The following is an 18,947-nucleotide window of genomic DNA, read 5'->3' as shown; positions in this document are numbered from 1 at the left end:
GCAGCTCAGGTCATTATTTCACAGTTCCTGAATTCGAGCCCTGCATCAGAACTCTGTGCTGACAGTATGGAGTCTGCTTGGGATTCTCTCTCTGCCCCTCCCCTCCTCTTGCTCTCTCGGTCTCTCTACATAAACAAACTGAAAAAAAAAATTATCAAAAGCCAGTTTCATGATTTTCTTTTAAAACAACTGATCAATGTTTTTTTTAACAGCAACTGGGAAAGGCTCTCATGTTATTTTTATCACATTGTAATATTCATCTAATTTAACTATTTTACAAGGTGACTATTTGAGCACAGTGCAATGCAACCTTTCACAGATTTATGAAAGAAACCTCCGTAAATGGGTAATACAGTCCATGCCTTGGGTTGCACAAACTGGTTTTCTTCAAAATGTTACTTCTGGAAGCTATTATCCCTAGCTTATGATGCTCTTATAAAAACACAGTCTGAATTTCCATAATAGAAAATCATTTCATTTTACACATAAGTTTTTAAATGATTTTTATCAAACTCTCAACTAATTCCTGACACACCCAGCAATCAAATTTATCATATTCAAACTTCAGTGAAAGAAAACACCAAGCATCATTCATTAGTACTTGCTACATACGGTGTACTTACATAAAATATTAAAAACCCCTGAGATGTGACATAGGTGATAAAAATAGGTGTCTTAATATTGTATATTCATGTTTATCAGGTCGTCTTATGGGGTCTGGATTTTGTCTCAGTTTATTATAAAAGTATCTACAACAGAGGATACCAAAAGCAGAGGAAACAGGAGCAAAATAGACAAGTGGGAATTCAACCTAAAAACTTTCTGTACAGCAAATGAATCAATCAACCGAATGAAAAGCAACTTACGGAATGGGAGAAAGTATTTGCAAACCATGTATCTGATAAGGGGTTAATTTAAAAAATATAAGGAACTCCTGCTACTCAATAGCCAAAAAAACCTAATAACCCATTTTTTTTAATGGGGAAAGGACCTGAATCGGCATCTCTCCAAAGAGGACATGTAAATGGCAAACAGACATATGAATGTAGAACCAAGCAAAGTACAGAAAACTGGGTATTACCAGAAGGTGGGATGTGAGGGGGCTGGTTGAATTCATGGGGGACAAAGCAGACCCTCAGTGAGAAGTCGCCGCTGAATCAAAGACCGGAAAGAGGAGACTGAGTTACAAGGTTATACGAGCCATAGGTAGAGGAAAGAGCAAATCTTCTAATGTAGAAATGTGCAAGAAAGAACAAGGTGGCCGATGTGACTGCTGCAAGGTGAGCACGAGGTAGAGAAGCTTAGGTCAGAAAGGTGGTGGGAGAGAGACCATTTTTTTCAATGTTTATTTTTCAGAGAGAGAGGGAGGGAGGGAGGGAGAGAGAACAAGCAGGGGAGGGTGAGAGGGTGTGAGAGAGAGAGAGAGAGAGAGAGAGAGAGAGAGAAAGACAGAGGATCCAAAGCGGGCTCTGCACAGTCACACTTGGGGCTCAAACCTACAAACCGTGAGATCGTGACTTGAGCTGAAGTCAGGGCTTAATGGAATGAGCCACCGGTGCACCCCAGGAGGAAAGCCATCTCAAAGAATGTGCCTCTGACTGAGAAAATGGGAACCTTTACCGGATGTCGGGCAGAGGAACTGCATGGACCGATTTATACGGTTCTGTGTGCTGGGAAACAGGCAGAAGGAAAGACCAGGGTGGAAGCAAGAAGACTAGTTTGGAGACCACTTGCCATGTGCAGCAAGGGATGCTGGTGGCTTGGACCAGAGGGTAGGAACAGAGGTGGTGACACATTGTCAGATGCCAGGTATCTTTTGGAAAATTGGGAGACGACAGTGTTTCCTGGATGTTGGTGTGCAGGAAGAGTTTGGGGTCGAGAGAGGAATCTAGGGCGGATGCAAAGACTTTCGCCTGAGCACCTGGAAGAACGGAGCTTCTTCAAAGGACAAGTCTGGGAGGGAGAATCAGGAGCTCAGAGATGTCTGTGGGGTGTTAGTTGCCTGTTTTGAAGTCACTTTCAAAGAGGGATCATTGGCTACGGCCAAGCTCTTTAGAAACCTTTCCATCCACTTGGGTTGAAGGGAAGTCTATTCGCCTATGAGAAAACGCATGAGAAGGAAGTAGTAGGGGAAGAAGATAAAGCATCCTTTGCACCAAGGAGACTGAACAGGCTGTGGAGGCTCCAGGCGGCGGAGGTGGGGCGGCTCCCTGCAGCGGGGCGCCTTGAAAGGGCGCCCGACCTCGCCCGCGGCCTCGGGTCCTGGCCCGACCTGACATTGCTGCCCAGAAGGGGACAGCCCTGGAAGGGGGCACAGTTATGTCCGACTTCTCTAGGTAGTTGTCTGGTCACCTTTTACAAACCAGGACTTTGAAGAAGGCATCAGGTTGCTAACTACACGTGTTTTCCAATCACGCCCCAAACACTGCTAACTGCCAAGTTGTCAGAGAAGGATCCTGTGGTAACAGGGAACCTGGTAAAACATTCTTGGAGATGTGCAGAAAATTATCGACTAGGATTCTTTCCCCCCACACCAAGTGACAGGTCACTGTGGGTTACCCTGCTTGCTTGTAGGAGTCCGGTGTGCATGGAGTTCACACCTACCACCTATCCCCATGGTGCGCACGCACACACACACACACCCCCCACACCCACAGGCACACACACCCAGGGCTACCCCCACCCGAACGGGTCACCCACCCCTGACTCCGCTGACACAACTCACCTTCGTTCCTGCCTCCTGAAGCATTAGTCTGATCTGTGGGGGTTTAGTTGCCTTCTTTCATGCCCTGTAGCCTAGGGTTCCTCTTCCAGCCCCGCAGCGCCTGAGCACTGACATCCGCGGGGTCAGAGGGGCAAAGCTCCTCTCTGAAAGGGCCAGCCTTTCCCGGGACTGGCCCTGTACCTGTACCTCACCGCGGTCACCGAGGGGCAGTAGGACTAGCCTGGCCTCCTTGCGGGATGCTCCCACAGTCAGCAAGGCTGGCCCCGACCAGCCCCCACCCTCATTTCTAGTTCAACCCTGCTGGCCCAGCCCCTTCAGGCACCGCCTCCATCCGGGCCCAAATGAGGCCTACCTAGTAGTGCACCTGGCGGTTTCAAAGGTGCTCTTGAGTCTCAGGGGGATGGGCGTGGGTGGTTCTGTCTGCTCTCCTGCCCCGCCCAACCTCCCCCACCAACCATCCCCCGATTAACCTGCCAGTGACTTCACCCAACGAAGTGCACACGGAGCTCCAGAAACTTTGGCCCTTACCACTTAATATTTTAACCAGTTCCCCACGGCTCCCAATAAAACTACATTGTAACCACTGTGACTATCCTTGGATCCAAATCTAGGCTCCTTCATCATCCTCTCCTTGGCCTAGATCCCTACAAGTGGGCTTGCAGTGATTTGTAAGCTTTTAAGCATTGGTGTAATTAAAAAAAAAATTTGTTGTTGTTGTTGTTGAATCAGGCTTTTTTTGCCCATTGCTTCCGAGTTTCTGTCACTCTTTGACTTTGCCACTTAATATTGTTTTTTTAATTCACTAATTCTTTAATTGTTGTAATTGCATTGTCTTGCATTTAAATCCTTGATGCACACACTGGATACCCATTTCATGGTTTAACTTTTTTAGTTTAATTCCAGTTAGCGTAACAGCATTGCATTAGTTTCCAATGGACACTCATTTTAACTCAGAGAGTTATCTGACACCATTTCTAAAATAATCCTAACCTTGCCCCTGCTTTGAAGTCCCATCGTAATTCTGCAGAAACCTGTGTGTTCCTTTGGCTCTAACTGCAAACTCAGTTCTGCTTTGTCTGGTGTACCAGTAACACGATGTTTTGTTCCTTGATCTTGAAAGTATTCTGAGCACTAGAAAAGCCTAAATTGGCTAAGCACTTGAAAATCCCTGGCTGTTCCTTCAAATGAGTTTTCGAGTCAGTGCATTAAGTTCCAGAATATAATAAACACTATTGCCTGGTGACCTGAGGTTGGATTGAATTTAGACATCGATTTAGTTCTTCTGAGTTGCAGAGTCTTCACTAAGGTTTTCCTGGAAAATCCTTGTGCTCATAAGTGATTCCAAGGAAGATGTTTGGGGGTATCCAGGTGGATGTACAGAGAGCACCCTGGAAACTTCCTCCCAGGTGCCCTCTGGGTGGGGGCCATATGTACTGAGTGTTCTGGTTTCAGATTCTGGTTTGTCTGGTGGAGGGTAACCTGTGAGAGGGTGTAGGGAGAAGAAGAGGAGAAAACTCTGGAATATCGAATTGGATGAGACTCCCAGACATCACTTAGGATTTGGTGTCCTGCCCTGAGTCCAGCCCAGTCCTTGGGTATAACAGGTTTCTAGTATTAAGCACACCTGAGATGCATCTTTCAGTAAGGATCTGCCTCTTCAAGGCACTTGGGACACTTCCCAGTAAGTCTTCTCTCATGCCTTTCAGAAAAGTTGTACCATTTTCTGCCCATTGGAATTGACGGGTCATGCACTGAATTTGTCCTGAGCTCCATAGAGTCTACATCACTACTTATGACTGGCCTTTCACCAACAGAATAGAAGGGCCTCAAGGGAAGGATCTATTCTTTCTCTTCTCTTTCTCCAATAGAGATAACAGTACCTGACCAGGACTAGGCACTCAATTCATATGTTAAGAGAGAATCCATGCATGCATGAATGATTGATTATATTTAATGATGAATTCCTGGGAAATCTGACTTATAAGTCTTTTGTTTTCTTCAAAGTTTACTTATTTTGGACACAGAGGGAGAGAGACAGACAGACAGATATTGAGTTGGGGAGGGTCAGAGAGAGGAAGACAGAGAATCTGAAACAGGCTCCAGGCTCTAAGCTGTCAGCACAGAGCCTGATGCGAGGCTAGAACTCACGGACCGTGAGATCATGACCTGAGCCGAAGTTGGACGCTCAACCAACTGAGCCACCCAGGCACCCCCATAACTCTTGAACATTTACTGCATAGGTGGGCTCAGGCAAAGCAACGGGCTCCCAGTGATTATGGGCAATTCAACTGGGAAGAGGATGGGCTTGCCAGTGTTCATCTAAGAGCTGGTGGTCGGACGCTCAACTGACTGAGCCACCCAGGCGCCCCTGACTTATAACTCATAAACAACCCCAATTGCCACCGAGTTGATCTGATTATCATAACCTTCCTGATGACATGCAGGAATCTGGCAGCGTTCTTTCTGGGCAAAAAAAAAAAAAAGGAGTGGAGGGCAGTGGGAGAGAAGGTGGTATTTATGTTGGAAAACTGGGGACACACAGTCAAAAAGCGGTAGACGACTAAATGCAATTTGGATATACAGTCTGTACATATACTGGATCTACACACACATTCTTGCATGAACTTATGTATGTATAGATTTATTTACACCTGAAATGAGAAAACACAATCACACACCAAAATAAACCTAATGGAAGAGGCTGGCAAAATGGAGGGTGAAAAAACTAATGTGGTTCTTTAAGAAATCAAGATAGCAGCTAAGCGGCCAAACCACCAAGAAGCCTAATTAAGACAAAAAGAAAGTGCCGAGAATCTGTGCAAAGATAATGAAGAAAGGATCACAGAGAGGGAAAGGATGAGAAGAGGAATAATTAGCAGGCCTCTGCAAAGTGATGGAGAAACGTGGGTAAAAGGGATGGCTGTCTACACCACCTTGCATAAAATCACATCAAGTGCTCCCTCTCTGCTTCCTTCATGTTTCCCTCCCACACCTTGTTCCCACGCCTCTGCTTCTAGGAGAGAGATCACATGCTACACGTTCCTACCCAAATAAACAAATAGCCAGGAAAGAACACACATCCATTTCTGGAGGTGATGAATATGTTTAGTACCTTCGTTATAGTGATGGTATCACAGGGGGGTGCATAGGAGAAAATGCATCAAGATGTATACAATCAATGTGTGCAATTTGTTGTAAAAAGAGGGAGACAGAGAACATCAAGTTAACGCAGCAAATGCTAACAGTTGATGAATCGCAGTTAACAACTGATGAATTCAGTTGATCAATGTATCAAGATGCTTTGTGCTGTGCTTGAATTCCTCCGCCCACCACCCCCACAGGTTTCAAATTGTATCAAAATTAAGAGGCCTAGAAGCTGTGAAGAAAGCATTTGTGCATTCCTACTTAGCAAATGCAGGATGTAATCTGTCAACTGAGAGAAGTCCCATATTTCAGCAGAGCTGAAATAAAAACAAAGTTATTTATTTGGGGTCTCAGAATTGCAGTTTGGGAGAGACACATGTGGGCAGCAACGAAAAGAGTGCCTCTACCCTCCCCACCCCCATCCAGGGAATAAAAGTAAGAGGTTTTTGAAGACAAAAGGGAATGCTTGTATATGTCATTTACTGAGAATTCTGATGACCAAGATGGGTGTTGGTGGCAGGAAACTAAACTTGGTGACCGTACCTGGTTTCTAAGGCTATCACTAAGCGGGGTCTCTCACTATAGCAAGCTGCAGGTGTTTGGCCCGGTTCCAACATTTGTGCTTCTCCTACCGGTGAGGATGTGCCTAAGGCCCATCTCCTTACTGGCCTCTGGCTCCATGGGAAAACCGGTTGACATAAGTGACTCTTTCATTTCACCTTTCACAATGTAATATATGGAAGAAGATAATATTAAGAGGCCAAAAGTGAAGCTTGGGCTCATGTCCGTGTTGTGGTGAAAGCAGGCAACCCAAACCCTAAAGCCCTTAATGCAGTGGCTGGCACACAGTAGGTCCTCAATATATGGTTCTAGTATATGGGGGGGGTGTTGGTTACCAAGCAACCATTTCACATTCTCTGGGCTCCCCGGGGACTCTCACTGGAGATAGTGGGGTGGTGGGATTGTGGCTGAGACTCCCCTTGCCCAGCAAGAAGCAGGCGTAGGTCTCAGGCCAGGCCAGTAGGATGCTCCCTCCTTGGAACGGGAACCTCCAACAGCTGGAGCTCCTTCCACCTGAGTGGTGGCACCCTAACCACTCTGTCCTTGCCAGGCGACTATTCCCAAGGGTCTCTCTTTCCGGAGCTACCTTGCTTTCAGCCCAGTCCTCCAGGCCCCCCTTGGACTCGGGGAATGCCCATGATCCTTCCAGCTTTTCTTTTCCCTAGGCTAGTCAAAATCATCTTCTCTGGCTTATGACACTGACAAATGGAGACAAGGGACCCTGAATCTCCTCAGCAAGAGGGCTGCTCTGAGCTGTCCCCAGTCCTAGTGACCGGAGGGCTGAAACCCGTGGGGGCTCTTGAGGGCAGGATGCAAGTCCTTTAAGTGGACTTCAAACCCTTAACAGGACCTTGGAAGACTGCCAATCCTTCTTGTTCATGCCACTCCAGCCCCACTGGCCTCCTAGCTGTTTGTCCCACTCAGTGGCACCCTTCTACCTCAGGGCCTTTGCACTTGCTGTTCCCTTTGCCTGGAATGCTCTTCCTCCAGAAATCCCCCAATCTACTCTTCTCTTCTTTGCTCAATGGCATCTCCTCATGGGGCCTCCCTCAAGCACCCTACTTCAAAAATACACCTGTCTCCTTTGCCTACTTCAGTTTTCTCCACAAACTTCCAACATCCCACATCATCTGCTTATTTATTTTTCTGTCTACCTCCTACGCCCCGTGAGGGCAGGCTTTTGCCCAACTTGCTCACTTCCGTATCGTCAGTACAGTAACCTGGCCTGTGGTAGGTGTCAATAAACATTTGTAAACCCGAGTTGCCCTCTGGGTGGACGCGGTCAGGAACCTGGTGGAAGGAGCGTTGGTCGCAAAGGGTCTTGGCTGACTCCGTCCTGGCAGACAAGTGCCCTATTGGGGTCCTGGAAGGATCCCTCTCTGCCACTCTCCCAGTGACCTGCGTGCGGGGGAGGGAGCCACGCAAGGCCTGGCCAATCTGGGTGGAGAGCCACTGTGTCTTGGAAGACTCAATAATAATGATGATGATGATGATGATGATGATGATGGCAGCTTTTATGGTTGCGGGTGTTTTTTCCTAGGTCTCTGTTAAGTGCTTTATATTCACTATCTCGTTTACGTCTGGTATCGTTCCGAAGAGGTGGTCCTATTACATCCATTTGATACATACACGTATATTTTAATGTTTGTTTATTTTAGAGACAGACAAAGCACAAGCGGAGTCGGGGCACAGACAGAGGGAGACAGAATCGGAAACAGGTTCCAGGCTCTCAGCAGTCAGCACAGAGCCCGACGCGGGGCTCGAACCCGCGAACCGTGAGATCATGCCCTGAGCCAAGTCGGACACTCAACCGACTGAGCCACCCAGGCGCCCCTATTACATCCATTTGAAAGATGGGAACCATGGGGCTTGGAGCGTGTAACAGTCTCCACCGCCTCAGGCCACTTCCCTGCAGCCCGGCCAGGAGCTGTCCTGGGAATGAACGATACATTTCCGCCCTGCCCAAAGGACGGGGAGTGGGAGCTGGGCCGCCGGGCGTGGGAGGCGGGGCTTCCCGCGGAGGCGGGGCTGCTGGTGGTAGGGGCCCAGAGCGTGCGTCGCCCCGAGAACCTTCCCGCCCGGGGCCAGGCTGCGCGGCGGCGGCGGCGGCGGCGGCGGCGGCGGCGGCGGCGGCGGCGGCGGCGGCTCCTCCTCCTCACCGGAAGCGCGGCGGCGGCGGCGAGGGCGGCGGCGGCTCCTCCTCCTCACCGGAAGCGCGGCGGCGGCGGCTCCTCAACGGAAGCGCGGCGGCGGCGGCGGCGGCGGCTCACCGGAGGCGCGGCGCGGCCCGAGGTAACCGGGCGCTCGGCCCCGCCGAACGCGGCTGACGCTGCGCAGCCAGAGAGCAGGCACCGCCGCCGCCTGGGCTTGGAACGCAGCGCGCGCGGCCATGGCCTCCGGCGCCGCAGCTAAGCGGGCGCAGGGCGAGCGGGCGGCGGGACGGCAGCCCCGGCCCCGGCCCCGTCCCCAGCGCTGGGCTGACCGCGTGCCCCCTCGTCTCGTCCCACAGAGGCGGACCCTCGACAGAGGCTGCTGCGCACCGTCAAGAAGGAGGTGGGTGCCGGAGGCGGGGGCGGGGGCTCGGGCGCGATCCTGGGGGAGGGGGCTTCCAAAGATCGAGCAGACAGCGTTTGGATCATTAAGGTGCTCATAACAGAATAGAGCTGTCCCTGCGGTGTTTGAAACAGAAAAGTTTCTGTGGCTTTTAAAAATAATTTTCAAAGGAATTTATTTTTATTCATGTCCATTTGTTCACTTCCCAAGTAATTCTTAAGTGCCTGTTAGCTACTAAGTGTTACCCTGTTGTTGTAGAATACAAACGTTCCAAAACCAGGCTCTGCACCCCAGGAGTTTGTTGTTAGCACTGTCCTTTGTATTATTTACTCTATTTAGTGCTTACTAGGTGCCAGAGTCTCGTAGAGCTTATAATGATCATGTTATTTTGTCTTGGCATTTGTTCCAGTTACCGTAAGTTCCCGGTGAGGAATCCGAGTTTTCAAAGAGTCGGTAGAATCTACGGTAAGCGTGCAGAGTGAGTAGTTCGTTTTCCAGGTAGAGAGGCAGAAGGACCAACATTTGTGCGTTTGTCAGTGTTTGTAAACTGTCACGATTACGTGCTTGGCGGAGTACACAGCAGTGCAGAGGCGAAGGTGTACGAGTGACCTTAGCAGGATTTATGAGCAGCTGGGTTTTGCTGGTAGAAAACGTGTGCTATGACAATGGTCGGGAATGAGGTGAATGCCTAGGTAAGACAAGCTTATGGAAGTTTCTTAGTGCTATAGAAAGGAGTAGATCTTACCCGATAGGCCTTGGGAAACTTCTCCGGTAGAATGCTTTTAGCGGCAAATGATAGGTGACGTCTACCAGTGACTACAACAGTAGGAACCAGACATGTTTTGATGGTTCAGTGATGTCATCAGGATGCCAGTCGTCTCTTGTTCCGTTTTGGAGCTGGTGGTATTTTTATTTCTCCTTTCCGGGGTGGCTAACTAGCAACGGCTCCAGGTATCATAGTCTCGCATGGCAACACCCAGTGGGTGGGAAGGACTGCTTTTCTTGAGGTGTTGCTTTTCACTAGGAAGAGGCTTGCAGCAGACTTCCTCTAACATCTTACAGACTGGGTTAGGTCACACACTCATTCCGCAACTGGTCCCTGGTAAATCAGGTACTGTGATTAGCTTAGAATCATCCTTTCTCTTTGGGAAGCCAGGGTGAGGCCACCTTCTCTGTGTATGGAGACAATAAATATCCAAATAAAGTTGTGATTCTCTAGCAAGAATGAGGAATATGGAATGGCTCTTAGGGAGGGAGCCAGCAGTATGTGATGCAGGGATTTTGGAGAATTTGAAGCAGAAGACTAATAAGATTAGATTTCAGTCAGGACACTCTGGTTGATGCATAAAATACAGATCACCAAGCCTTTTTCCTAAAGAGCCAGTGAATATTTTAGGTGATGTGGTGTCTCAGCTCTGCCCTTGTAGTGTGAAAGCAGCCATAGCAGTATGTAAGTGAAGACATGGGACTATGCCCCAATAAAACACTGTTTACAGAACCAGATGGCAGGTAGGATTTGGCCTGTGGCCGTAGTTTGCTGAAGCCTCATATGGAGGATAGGTTATAGGAAACCACTTAGAGAGACTGGGAGGCAAAGGAAGCTCCTGTTTTCTGAGCCTAGTATTAGGCCATTATGAAACTTTCAGCTGTGTAGATTGAAAACGTCAGGGGGTTCCATTTATTCCATTAATTTTTCTTTCTGGGCCTTGTGTCTTTGTCATTTGTTTTGGTTAACTTTTTTTTAATCATTTAAGAAATAAGAATAATATTTGGTGCCTTTTTTTTTCCCTGCGAAAATCATCAGTTAAGAACTCATGTTTGACTAGGGCAGTGGCAGGGGGAAGATAAAGCAGAGACCGAAACAGTATAGTTAATACGAATTTGTGATTCCTGACTATAAAAAGTTAGGGGGTGAGAGAGAACTCTCAGAAGATTCAGAGGTTTCCAGGTTGTGTGCAGGCATTTAAATTGGACATGAAGAATGAGTAGGACTTTATCGGATGAACAGCGGAGAGCAGCAGGAATGAGGACACAGTAATTATGACTTTGGATTATCTTGGCAATAACTGCCTTTAATAGGTGAACTATTTTTTAATTTTCTAAGAAATTAAGGAAAGGAAACAAACAAACAAAAAACTATAATCAGTAGTATGTTTTTATACTGGGTCTGATAGTTCTGTTTTTTCTAGAACGATCCTTGTTACTTCTCTTGATTCCTATCTGCCAGAAAAAATGAACTATGTCCTAGTGTGTGGCAGAAAGTTAACTGATTTTTGATATTTGAGAGGAACTTGTATATGGTAGAACATAGTGGCAACCACCAGGATTCTCTTTTTTTTTTTCCTGAGTAAAATAGGATTGTTGCTTGTGGCACGCTTTCTGACATCAAGATTTCATCTATTCCTTTTAAACCTTTCTTCAAATGGATATATAGGAATGTAGGACTTTTCAAGGCAAATACCAAGAAAAAGAGTTTCCAGGAAAGGTATTCTGTGACATAACCTTCTGACTGTAACCACGTGTAAGACATCAACCCAAATAATAAAAATTTCATATAACACAGTTGTGTTGGAGGCACCCCAACGACACCCAGATTTGATGATTGACTAGAAGAGCTCACAGGAGTCAGCACATCGTTGTAGTCATGCCTGTGGTTTGGTATGGGGACAGGCTAGAAAGGCCAATCAGCACCGAGCAATGTGGTGCATGGGGTGAAATCCAGAGGAGACCAAGCGCAGGCTTCCAGGAATCCTTTCTCTATGGAGTTAGCAGGATGTGCTAAATTCCTCCGGCATGAAATTAGGACAGCACAAGTGAAATGTTGTCGGCCAGTATGAGGCTTATGGATACTCAGTGCCCGAGGTTTCATCAAATGCTAATCACATAGGCATCTTCTCCTTAGCATGTCCCCGAATTCCAGGTTTCCAGAAGGAAATCAAGTGTGCGGCCTGAAGCACATTGATTGTACCAGCACTTAGGCAGAGTGAGCCACTCTTAACCAGCTAGGGAATGGTGGGAACCCTCCTGAAATCCAAGATCCCAGGGAACCACCAAGGGCCAGTCATTCAAGTAGGATGTTCTGAGGGTAGCCATCTTTGGCCCGCTGGATGAAATCTGTTCTGCATAGGAATTATAGCCCTGACTTAATTTTTGGTGCTGTCTTAAGATTTTATTTTACTAGCAAGTAATATGATGGTTACCATGGTACTGGTTTCAGTTTCATCATCCATATGAAGTAGGTATTTGCACAAAAATTACTAGAGCAATATTCATTATAATCATTTTTTATGTGGCTAAGCTTTCATTATGATTCTTAGATATGAAAAACATAATGATTTTCGACTTAAAATTAGAATAAAATCTCTTAATTATAAGGAAAACCCAGGTTTGATTCCTATAGTGCTGAATCCCTGTTTATAGTTATAATATTTGATCACATTCACCAATTGTTTTCTTGCCTAAGTGTACAAATAACTTTTGTATTTTTGCATTTTGCTTTATGTATTTTCATATACTTCCATATGGGAAACAGTCCCCCTACTGTGTTACTTTGATCTCTGTCTTAATTTTCAAGGTGACTGTATCATGCGTTAATATACGCTAAGAGAGGCTTCAATGGATACCATGTTTGTTGTTGCTGTTGTTTTATACATTTAATAAGCCATAAGCCTTACTTTTTACGGTCGTTTTAAGTTCACAGCAAAATATAATAGAAAGTACAGAGAGTCTCCATATACCATACCCCCGTACACGCCTAGCCTCCCCTGTTGTCAACATCTTGCACGACAGTGGTCCATTTTTTGTAGTATATTTTTTTCAGTTCCTTTGTTTGGTTTTGAGCGAGAGAGCATGCATGTGTGTGAGCAGCCAAGGGGCAGAGGGAGAGGGGAGAAAGAATCCTGTGCTGTCAGCACAGAGCCTGATGCAGGACTTGATCCCATGAACTGTGAGATCACGACCTGAGCTCAGATCCAGACTTGGACGCTGAACCAACTGAGCCACCCAGGCACCCTGAGAACAGTGGTGCATTTTATATGGACACTACCTCATCATTTTCAGGCAAAATCTCTAATTTGCATTAGTGTTCATCCTTGGTGCTCTACATTCTATGAGTTTTCACAAATGTGTAATGATGTGAATCCACCTTTGTGGTATCGTGTGAAAGAGTTTCACTGCCTTGAAAGTCCTGTGTGCTGTGCCCCTTTATCCCTACATTCACCCCAACCCTTACCTCCATAGCCCAGCTCTTTCCAGAGTGTCATATAGTTAGAATCATACAGTGGATATCTTTGAATTTTTAGAAAGTTAAAATTCCCTGGTAATTGAAGGTCGGCATTCAAGACATTCTTTGCCCTTTGTTTTGTTTTGTTGCTCTTCAGCAGAGGTTCCGATGACCTATGCCTTCCATGAAAAAAAGCATGATTTCTCTAGATGTGTGTCACCTAATGGGGAGGGTTGAGAAAAATGACATCGTGAACCACTACATAGCACTCACATTGGGATCATCCTCCTCTGTGATGTGCGGTGGGTGTAGATAGACTCTCTAGCAATGGAAGGAGACAGTCCCAAGAGGTTAGAACTTTATCAAAGTGGAATGCCAAATCCTTCTTACTTACCTTGCCATTGCAAATAAGGTCAGGGAGAGCCTGTTTGCTATGGTGTGGCCATGCTGCAAAGGACAATAGCTATAGAGCCCACTTTGTGAGGGGGTGTTTCATCCTAAAACTGAAGAGTCTCTACTGAAGGGCCGGGGAAGTTCTGCCATGTTACAGCAAAATAATCATACTCTCTTTTAACTCCTCTAGTAGTGGAAGTCCAGAAAAATCATGCTAGTTTCAGATTGACATTGTCAGCTCCTGATAATCATTCTCCTAACAATACCATTTTCCTCCAGTGTCTTAGAGTCGGTCAGTGATGGTCAATGTAAACATCAGTTCACCTGTAGGTGTCAAATTCCGATAAAACCTATTTTTGCTTTTGGTCTTAATAAAGAGGAGAAAGTAAGATTTCTTAGTGCTTTAACCCTACCAATCGTATAATTACCATTCAGTGTAGTGTGGTTTCCAGGTGTGGTCCCAAAGGAATACTTTTTAACACATCACAAGCCATACACTTGTAATTTCCTCTATTTTTTGATTGTTGATATAACATGTATTTTGCTTTCTTCTTCAGGAGCAGATAAGAATCCTGAGGAAGACTCTATAACCAGGTAGGATTTTTATGGATTTTAAAAATGACATTTGCTGGGGCACCTGGGAGATCAGTAGGTTAAGAGGGTGACTCTTGATTTCCACTCAGGTTTGTGAGTTCAAGCCCCACGTCGGGTTTTGCGCTGACAGGCTCCTTGGGATATCTTTCCCTCTTTCTGTGTGCACTCACTGTCAAAGTATAAAGGAATGAAATGAAATGAAATGGAAAATGAAAGGAAAGGAAATGGAATGAATGAACTGAAAATTATGTGTTTCCTAAGGGAACCAGAGAACAAAAGCAGTTGTTGAGTGGTCTACCCTGGACTAGACACTATATCTTATGGGTAACATCTGTTCAGTTATATAGTCACTGCATAGCTTTGCAAAGTAGCTGTGTTATTGTAGCCTACTTTTTATTACTTTGGCAAATGCGGTTCAGGGAGGTGGATTACTTGCCTCATGATCGCATAGTTAATGAGTAGCTGAAGGCTTTGCCCATCAGCCCGTGAAGCTTCCACATCCATTCTCTGGTTCCTCGGCAGCTCTGAGATGAAGATACAGATCCTAGTGCAGATCAACTCAGAATGTCAAAGGTAATGATGTCGGAACTCTAATTGAGGGTTTTCTTAAGAATCCAGGTTAGTCCAAGGATTTGCCCTTATATATTTGACCACTAGTGCTAACAAAAGTCATTAGTGCAGTGGTAACTAGTCCCTTGCTTTTCCCATCAGAGATTTTAGGGTGGATGTCAGCTATGGCCATGGTGTCACGGCTTTTACATAATAAGCAAGATCTTGTCAGGCAGCACCTTAGATGTGGTGATATCTCCTCTTTTGAGCCAAATGATTTTTCTGTAAGGGAAGGATATCTAGTTGTAGACCATGGTACGTTAATTAAATTCAGCCTCTCTTTCGAGGATTTTGCTATATGATTCTCTGTTGCCTAAGTTCCCAGTCTGGTTTCCCTTTGGGCTAGTACCCTTGACTAGTTCTAGGAAGCTTTTTCTTTGTTTGGAGATGTGTTTCCCCATAACTTTTCTGTACTGTGTTTTTGCCTTTTCACTTTCTTCTCTGGTTTTCTTGGTATTTTTTTCCATTAGTTTTTCCACTTGTGCCAGCTAAGGACTCTCCATTTTTCCAGAGGCCAAATCAAAAGCACTTAGAATCTCACGATTTAGGGAACTTCAGAGATTAATTCATCAAAATACCCTCTGGTACTTCAACCTCTGTTTAACCTCCTTGCCCAATGGTTGTTTCCATGGAGAACTTGAAACTCAAAAGAGATTGAAGTGACCTATTTGGATATGATAAGTGACAGAAATGAGATTTCAATTCGGGTTCTTTTCTTGGTTTCTTTCTTTCCTTTCCTTCTTTGTTTTTTGTCTTCATTGTGCAGGCAAATGTTTTAATAATAGAAAGCTGGAGAGTGGGTCTAATGAATACAATGAAGGAGAGTAAGAATCGAATTAACAGAGGAGAGCAGGTTTCAAGAAGAACAACACTGAGTTTGATAGAAACAAGAGTTTTAGGAAAGATGTCAGAATATGGGGGTTTATGCCCAGTGAGATAAAGGTGAATGACAGGAATGAAGGACCCAGGATTAGGGGAGTTGTTTAGAAAGGCATATTCAACTAGAGTGTTCAAGAGGGTCCTGACCAGGTTTCTGGTTTTGTGTGTGTTGGGTTCATTGAAGGTGTGAGCATACCTCAGATTTTCTGATGAGAGAGATTAAAAATCATTTGAGCTGCTGGGAAGAGTCTGTTTACAGCAAGTAGAAATAGGATATCATCTACTTCCACCCCAACTTAGGGAGGATGGCTTAGATCCTCTGAAGGAATTGGGGGTGGGGCGTGGAGATTCCGAACATCAGAGATGTATGGCCCAAGGCAAGGTGTCTCCTTACTCCACCTCTTTTCCTAAATCTGTGATGCCTTTCCCATGTACCTGTAGGGCTGGGCAGGGGTAGGACTGACTTGTCAAATCAGTTAGGGAGCTTCATCTGGATCGGTGATAACATGCCTATGTTGAGGGGACTGTGTGGATCACTGAGACTCTCAATTAGCATGTTCTCCGGGAGCAGGACATGGCTCCTACCCTCGGTCATTTGAGCCCATTCTTGTACGAGTCTGTGCCTTCATAGGCTACAGATTGAAAGCTTGAAGAATGCCACTGAACCATGCCGAAGAGTGATATAGCAGTGGGAGCTCATTGGGAAGAAAATATTCAGGCAGCATATAGAGAAGTAGAGGCACAAGTACCAGGACTACCTCCACACTTTCCCGCGGTCCAGGCACGGGCTGCCAGGCCGCACCCTGCGACGCAGAGCGTCGCAGAGCGTGGGCGGTCCCCCCGGGAGGGGCGTGTGGGACGAGAGGGGTGCGAAGGCGAGGCCTGAGTGCAGCAAGCAGAGGTGCCAGCTCCCGCCTGGCATGGAGGGTCCGGACCCCGCCCCACCCCCCACCGGAGACCCCTCCCCTCCGTTCGCAGTGCCCAGCTGGGCCTGGAGGGGACATCGGAGCCCAATAGTCTCCCTGGCATCCAGCCCCCACCTTCCTGTCTCGACGCCCCCAACCCCTGGCCCGGGGCTCCCGCTCATGCCCCTAGGGTCACTTTCAGGGAAGGAGGGAGCTGTGGGAGCCCTGAATGCTGGGGGTGGGGGGTTGTGCCTGGAGCTCGGAGATGGAGGCAGCGGGCCAGGAGTGCTTAGATGGAGGGGCTGCGGCTCGGGTCCCCCCGTTAACCAGGGTCAACTCCCCCCATCTCCAGCCTGTTCTCAGTAGCTCAGGCAACAGCAGCGGCGGCGGCGGCGGGGATGGCTGCGCGGCCCTTGAGGCCCCGGCGGGCAGATGCTGGCGTCTGCTGCAGCCTCTCACCCCATTTCAGGCTCTGGCGGAGGCTGAGGCATGCGCCCGGCATCTCGGGCCTCGCGCCCCGCGCCCGGCCCACATCCCAGCCTCACGCCCCCACCTCCACCCCTTCTGCCTTCCAGGCAGGGCCGCCAGGCTGCACCCTGGGACGCGGCGCGGGGGAGGGGCCCCCCCCAGGAAGGGTGTGTGGGGCGAGAGGGGTGTCAAGGGGAGGCCGAGCTAGGCGAGAAGAGGTGCCGGCTCCCGCCAGGCTCCCCGGCTCCGGACCCCACCCCATTCCCCACCGGAGCCCCCTGCCCTTTGTTCGCAGTTCCCCTGTAGGCCTGGAGGGGGGGCGTCGGAGCCCAATAGTCTCCCTGGCATCCGGCCCTCACCTCTCTGTCTCCACGCCCCCAACCCCCGGCCCGGGGCTCCCACTCCTGCCCCAAGGGTCACGCTCAGGGAGGGAGTGGACTGTGGGAGCCCTGACGCCGTGGGAGGGTGGTTGTGCCTGGAGCGCAGAGATGCAGGCGGAGGGCCAGGAGGAGGGCGTGGATGGAGGGGCTGCGTTTCCTGGAGATTTCACAGGTTAGGAGAGGTCCAGGCCAAATAGAGAACAGAAAGCTTTTTTTTAAAACAGGGTCCAAATTGTGAAAGACTTGTACTCTGGAAACCGTAAAACACCGATGAAAGAAATTGAAGGTGACGGAAAGAAAGAGAAAGACATCCATGCTCACAGAATGGAAGATTAATTTTGTTAAAATGTCTACACTACCAAAGCAATCTACAGATGTAATGCAATCCCTGTCAACATACCAACAGCATTTGCCACAGAGCTAGACAAACAATCCTAAACATTGTATAGAACCACAAAAGACCTTGAATGGCAAAAGCAATCTTGAAAACGAGAACCCTGAGTATCGCAATCTCAGCTTTCAAGTTTCTATTCCAAAGCCTGTAGTAGATCCAAACAGCATGGTGGGTAGTGGCGTACAAAATAGCCTTAGAGCTGCAGTGGAATAGACCGCCAACCCAGACATAATCCACCACTGTATGGTCAGTTTCCGCTTCTACAAACGGCTAGGAAAGACTATCCAGTTGGGGAATAGCATTCTCTTCACCAAATGGTGTTGGAAAACTGAACAAGCCACATGCCAAAGAATGAACCTGGACCAATTTCTGTACCATACACACAAATAAACTCAACATGAATTAAACACCTAAGTGGGAGACTTGAAACCATAAAAAAAAAAAAAAAAATCCTTGAAGAGAGCACAGGCCGTCATTTCTCTGACTTTGGCTGTAGCCACATTTTACTAGTTATGTCTCTTGAGCCAAGGGAAATAAAGCAAGAATAAGGTTTGGGGACTATATCAACCTACGAAGCTTTTGCACAGTGAAGGAATCCGTCAAACCTGAAAGGCAACCTCTGGAATGGAGAACAAATTTGGAAATGTTTTGCAAATCCAGTAAAGGGTTAGTATCCACAATGTCTAAAAAATGGATACATGTCAACATCACCCCCGTCCAAAAAAGCCCAGTTTACACATGAGCAGTAGACATAACCAGACACTTTTCCAAAGACAACATACAGATGGCCAACAGACACATGAAACGATGCTCCCCCCAAACTACAATGAGATATCACCTCCACACCTGTCAGAATGGCTAAATTCAAAAACACAAGAAACAAGTGTTTGCAGATGTGGAGAAAAAGGAAACTCTGCGCCGTTGTGAAATGCAAATGGGGGTGGCCACTGTGGAAAACAGTATGGAGGTTCCTCAAAAAGTTAAAAACAGAACTCTCCTATGATCCAGTAATTGCACTACTGGATACTACCCAAGAGAATACAAAAACACGAATTCCACGGGACACACACACTCCTGTGTTTATTGCAGCATTATTTCCAACAGCCAGCGCAAGCGTCCT

General features: G+C 47.2%; 1 long non-coding RNA gene across 1 annotated transcript in view; it reads right to left on the bottom strand.

Annotated features, from left to right (window-relative positions):
• Window positions 1–4,085, bottom strand: part of LOC106987613 (uncharacterized) — a 50,653-nt gene extending 46,568 nt beyond the window's left edge. Inside the window, exon 1 of the long non-coding RNA XR_008294791.1 lies at window positions 2,726–4,085. This is a non-coding gene — a long non-coding RNA (uncharacterized LOC106987613). The remainder of the gene's footprint in view (window positions 1–2,725) is intronic.
• Between the last annotated feature and the right edge of the window lie 14,862 nt (window positions 4,086–18,947).

Source organism: Acinonyx jubatus, unplaced genomic scaffold (genome assembly GCF_027475565.1).
Source record: "Acinonyx jubatus isolate Ajub_Pintada_27869175 unplaced genomic scaffold, VMU_Ajub_asm_v1.0 scaffold_22, whole genome shotgun sequence".
In the NCBI taxonomy this organism is placed as follows: domain Eukaryota; kingdom Metazoa; phylum Chordata; class Mammalia; order Carnivora; family Felidae; genus Acinonyx; species Acinonyx jubatus.
Note: the sequence above shows the minus strand (reverse complement) of the source record. Positions and strands in the feature narration are given on the sequence as shown.